Raw genomic sequence first — 5,945 nt, 5'->3', positions numbered from 1 at the left:
GGTTATCGCACTTCAGTGCGCACTTCGACAGGGGCAACTCCGTTCTCTTTAGTCTATGGAATGGAAGCCATCTTACCAGTGGAAGTTCAGATTCCCTCTCTAAGAATCATGAAAGAGGCGGGCTTAGATGAAGATGAACGGATTCAGACTCGACTCGATCAGATAAATTTGATTGAAGAGACTCGCGGCTGTTTGTCATAGGCAGATATACCAGAAGCGCATGATCCAGGTATTTAACAAAAAGGTCAAGAGACAGGTGTGCCAACTTGGCACCTTGGTGATCAAGCGTAGCATTCTACCGCAAGGTGATCCCAGAGGTAAATGGACTCCCACATACGAAGGGCCATTTGTAGTTAAGAAGGTATTCTCTGGTGGAGCCATGATGCTTGCTACAATGGATGGCGGAGAGTCCCCGCATCCTGTGAACACGGACATAGTCAAAAAAAATACTACGCATAAAAGAGACCCGCTAGGTCGACGTATCTAGGCAAAAGTAAGGGCATCCCGGCGAACCAAAAGGGTTCGGGCAAAAATTAGGGATAAACATATACAAATGTACACTGTTGAGATAGTTTTTAAGTGTCGGGTTTTGTTATCGTATCCACAGAGATTGTAAGATATCACTGCCGTTCAATGGTTGAATTAATCTTAACTTAATGTAACACTAGGGTTTTGGTTTTAATCAAGTTATCTTGCATACAAAGTAATTAATTGCGGTAAAAGTTACGTTTTGATTAATATGAGAAATATTGTCAAAATTAGGTTTCAATGATTACATTTGCTTTGCATGTATTTGCTCGGTCAATCATCTTATAAACTCCTTTAGATGATAAATTATTTCACAAGGTCCTCTCAATGCGTTTCTCTCGAACACCCATTGTGAGTTTTGCCATTTTGATCCATTGTTTCTCTCGAACACAATCTATCAAAATGACAACTTTTTGGTTCAACCTTATGGTGAACAAAATCATTCGTTACTATCTCTAGCTAACAAACAAGTTTGGATGAAAACCTAGGTCAAGAATCGGTAAACATCTCTCGATCAAATACCAACACAAAGAGTTTTAAATAGAAACAAAGTTTTCATCATATATTTACCGTTAAAGAGTTTACATATGAGGATCCTTACATTTACACACAAAGCTCGGAAATCACCTACATCTAACCTTGACAAATGGAAGACTTAGCTACTCATTTTCATGGTAGCTTGGTCGGCAAGTAAGGAAAGAGGGTTGATCAACATCCAAGTCGAATAATCGAAGTTGGATGGGAATCCACCTTCTTTTTGTGGAAGATGGTTGCTAGATGAAGAGAAATGAAATTAGGGCATAAAATCTCCCACAAAGCAATGCTGTAAAATATCTAGGAGAAAGTACAAAAAATGGAAAAGTTGGTAAAAATGAGGTATGGTGCCCAAAAGTGGCACCTGCTACTTATAGACAAGTGCAGAACTGTCATGTTCGCTAGGCGAGCATACCTTCGCCTAGCGAAGGAAACGCTTCAAGCTCGCCCCCAGCGAGGTTGAGAGGTTTTGCTACTGGAATGCTCGCTGGGGACTCGCTAGAGCCTCGCCTAGCGAGTGAGTGTTGGCTGCACTTTTTCACCAAAACAGAATGAATTCGCTGCAGACTTCGCCATGAGCTCGCCTAGCGAATTAATTTGCTAATTTACTGGAGCTGTTCGCCAGGAGCTCGCCTAGCGAACCCATTCTTCGCCACAGCCTCGCCTAGCGAGCAGGCAGATGAAATGCTCCTTTGCTTTGGTTCCTTTGCCAATTCTCTTGTGTCTTTATTATCAATTAATTCATGCCTTTCCTGCACAATAACAAACACATCAAAGGCACCAAGCTTGTTTATCAATGTAACGCATTCCATGTAAAATAAATGTGATTTTGACAATTTTAGCAAGGCAAAAGAGTGAAAGATGCCCACATATGATAGCTTAAATAAGCACTTTTGGGCATCTAACAACTCTCCCCAACTAGATTCTTGCTTGTCCTCAAGCAAAGTATGCCTCTTGAAAGACAAGATGATTTGCATAAAGAAACGGTTTCTCCGAAGTTGGATAAACGGCTCAAACACAAGCGAAATTCGCATATACAAGTTCCCAACGGTTTGAATAAAATAATACCTAGGAACTTAAACTTAAATAGCAATGCAAAATATTTATCTATCTACAACAATACTATTCTGAATGAATCATCCTATCTCTCCTCTTCGAATCAGGAATGAAGATTTTGCGCGTTTGCAACCGCGGGACTAATCTCACTCTCTAACAAATAATGAAGAAATCAAACAGATTCATACAATGTCTAATCAATTAAAAATGGTACTGTGGAAGCATAAAGATCACTAAGGGCTTTTTCGGTTGAAGCTTGGTTAGGTTAACAAACAAGGGTCATTTCTAAGGCCATTGAAACGAAAGTGCCGATGCAAAAGAGACATTCACAGTATTATTCACACTACTCGACTTTGTTTCCTTTGTTTCTTATTTGTAACCTTCACAACACATTTTCCACAACTCCACTTTTATTTTTCACTATTTTTCTTCCAAGCAAGCATTTTTTTTTTTCATTCTTTCTATTTTTGTTCTTTTCTTTCACATCAAATATACAAAACAGATGTTTATTTTCTACATTTTCTATACATATATTTTTCTATGCTTGCTCGGTTTTTCTTTTCTTTTTCAAGAGTTGTGGTACTTATCAATTCTTTTTCGTTCTCCCCAACTTATTTCTTCCACACCCTAAGTGAATGCTCTTAACTTTTTACGGCAAAAGAACAATAAACAAGATTTTCCGGGTTGTGTAAAAAAGATTTTTGAGATCTCGCTTTATTTCAAGCCGAGATTCAACTGTTCAGGCTCAAAGGGGTTAACAAATACTCTCTCTGCTCACAGGTAAGTTGTTTTTGGATGTAGTTGTGCTCGAAAGAAAACAAGTGCCTTGATCATTTCTAATTGCTTCCACAATTTCACAATAATAAAAGACAAAGCATGAATTACATGAATCAACAAAACTTATTAGAATCCAGCATTTAAGTGAACAATGGAGGTTTCCTCACACTTTGTGGTTTTAAGTTCTAGATGAAACATTCATTCAATTATGTTGCACAAAGACAATATTCAATTTACCAAAAAGAGTAAAGTTCCTAATGCATTCTAAAATTCTAGCCGACGGTAACCATGTACCTTGGCTTCATTCACTTGTTATTCTTATCATTGCCATCCAAGCTCGGATGCACCTTCATTGGGTACTTCTTGAGGAGCAACCAATCTAGAAGGGTTTGCCACTCATTCAACCAAAAATTTATTAAACACACAAAATTAAAAACATAATTAAATAACATTAATTGAAAAATAAAAATTTGTTCGTGGGGGACAAAACACCCTAATAGTACAACCCATGGTCAAAATACAAAATTCAAAGGTGCAAATAAAAATGACATAAAAACTGAAATACAAAAACAAAAGCTTAACCCACAAAGGGCTCAGGACTCCTCTTCGCTACCGGCCTCAGAACCGGTAGCCTCATCATCAATATCATCATCATCAGCATCAGCTTCAGCTCCCACCCCCTCACCATAGACTGGCCTGTCCACAGGCCAATTAGCGTTAAGCATAAACTGCTCACGCGCTAACAATGCTCGAGCACCGGAGGGGTCATTACCTTGCAGCTCCAACCTCTGCATACTGTTATGCATATCAATCATAGCTCGTTGGGATGCTGCCATCCACTCAAAACTGTAGTCACAAACAGCCCTCAGGTACGGATCAAGTCCGGGAGAAGAAGCACTAGGACCATCAGCAGCCCGAGTACTTCCTGAGGCTGCACTGCCACCAGAAGTCTTAGCTCTACAGTACTTAGCCACATACCTATCATCTATAGGTGCCGGGATTCTAACCTGTCCACGAGACGGAAGCCGGACCCTAGCCTGAATACATAAGCTCATAATCAAACACGGGAAGGCCAGTGGGCAATTCACACGAGCCCCCGATTTCAGCCCACTCTCAACCACAGTCTTCAGCTCATTGGCGATTATCCTCGCCACATCAATCTCAACATTAGTGAGGATGGAATGGACTAAATGTGCCACTGGGATCGGCACAGTAGAGGTGTGTGATTTGGGTTGGATGTTGGTTAAAACCAGAAGTAGAATCAGCTGAGCCATGGGAGTCATGTCCTCCCGGTGATATCTCACAGGAACCCCAGATGGGTTCGGCTCAACCGATCTCCCAGCCAAAAGCAGGTCGGTGGTAATGGCAGCGACGTCTCGATGAAGTCTGAGGTCGGTGTGGTACTGGTCTCTCTGATCAGCTCCCAGCTGGAGCGGTTCCCCTAGGATTTTGTTGATCGCATCCCGGTCAAAAGGAATAGTACGCCCGGCAACTCTAGAAACCCAAGTGAAGGGCTCGTCGTCGTCGGGCAGTGCGTTAGCATAAAACTCCCGCACTGTACCAATGTCATAATGCTCCAAGGGACTTATCAACCTATCCCACTTCTTGGCGTCTATCAACCCGGCGAAAGTTCGGTAAGTGCCCTGCGGGTTGATCAGAAAACGCCTCTCAGGAAGGATTTTTCGCTTCTCCAAAGCGATGTAACGTGCCGCTTGTTTCGGGCCTACAAACTTGTCGTGGTCGAATTGAATCGGCACGGTCCTGGAAGTAGTTGCATCTCCTTTTCTCTTCTTACCAGCTCCAGATCTAGACTCCATTCTGCAAAATATACAAAGAAACAATACACACCAACAAACAGATTAGCCATTAAAACAAAATTCAAAATACTGTCATGTTCGCTGCTGCCTCGCTTTGCGCAGAGGCAGCGAACATTCGCCCCAGGTCGCCTAGCGAGCTGCTAGCGAACCTTACGGGTTTTGGGATTTTCTGCATTTTCAAGGATGTTTCTCCCAATACCCGTACTCTATGGTTCCTACACAAAACCTAATGATTTCTAATGACAATGAGTCGTTCTATGCTATTGGGGATTGGCTAATTGCATGCAAAACCTAAAATAGATGAAATCCCCAATTTGAAAACCTAAACGACCTAACATTGCAAACTCCACAATATCTCATGCAACCTCCATGTTTCCCATACCAAATTTATCCTATTTGCTATGCATATTTGGAATTTAAGAGTAAACAAAAAGAAAAAGAAGTGGGGCAAACCTTTGGTAAACGGATTTGGAAAAGAGAAGTGGGGAGAGTTTGCAATTGGCGAAAGAAGCACGTGTCGGTGATAAAGATTCAACAGAGGGAGTTTGAGAAGCCACGCACGAAATCCTCAGCAGAGCCGTTCAGACAAATTTTTGAAGGTAGGGCAAAATGGCTCTGCTGAAGTGTTTAAATAGAAAACAGTACTGCAGCGCTCGCTGCTGCCTCGCCTAGCGAGCAGCTTGCGAGCATGCTCGCTTCTGCCTCGCCTAGCGAGCTGCAAGCGAGCATGACAGCAAATGCATTTGCAAATGCAGCACTTGCAAGTCATCCAGCCTTGTTTCGCACACTGTAACAGAATTCAACATGATACATAAAACAATAAATACTTACAATGTTGGGGTGCCTCCCAACTAGCGCTTGTTTAACGTCGGCTAAGCTCGACGGTGCGATGCTCACAGGGGAGCATCGAGCGGCTGAGCACAACTCTCGCGATCCACATGACCGCCGAGATACACTTTCAATCGTTGGCCGTTCACGGTCCAACTGTCTTTCTCGTCCATGTCTTCAATGATAATGGCCCCGTACTCTTTTACTTCTTTCACCCGAAATGGCCCGGACCATTTCGATTTCAACTTCCCGGGAAACAACTTCAACCGGGAGTTGAACAATAGGACCAATTGTCCGGGCACAAATTCTTTGGTACGGATCTTCTTGTCATGATACTTCTTTGCTTTTTCCTTGTACAACCAACTTGAGTGGTATGCGGCATTGCGCATCTCCTCCAACTCAAGT

Source organism: Lathyrus oleraceus, chromosome 1 (genome assembly GCF_024323335.1).
Source record: "Lathyrus oleraceus cultivar Zhongwan6 chromosome 1, CAAS_Psat_ZW6_1.0, whole genome shotgun sequence".
In the NCBI taxonomy this organism is placed as follows: Eukaryota; Viridiplantae; Streptophyta; class Magnoliopsida; order Fabales; family Fabaceae; genus Lathyrus; species Lathyrus oleraceus.
This window is presented reverse-complemented; position numbering follows the sequence as displayed.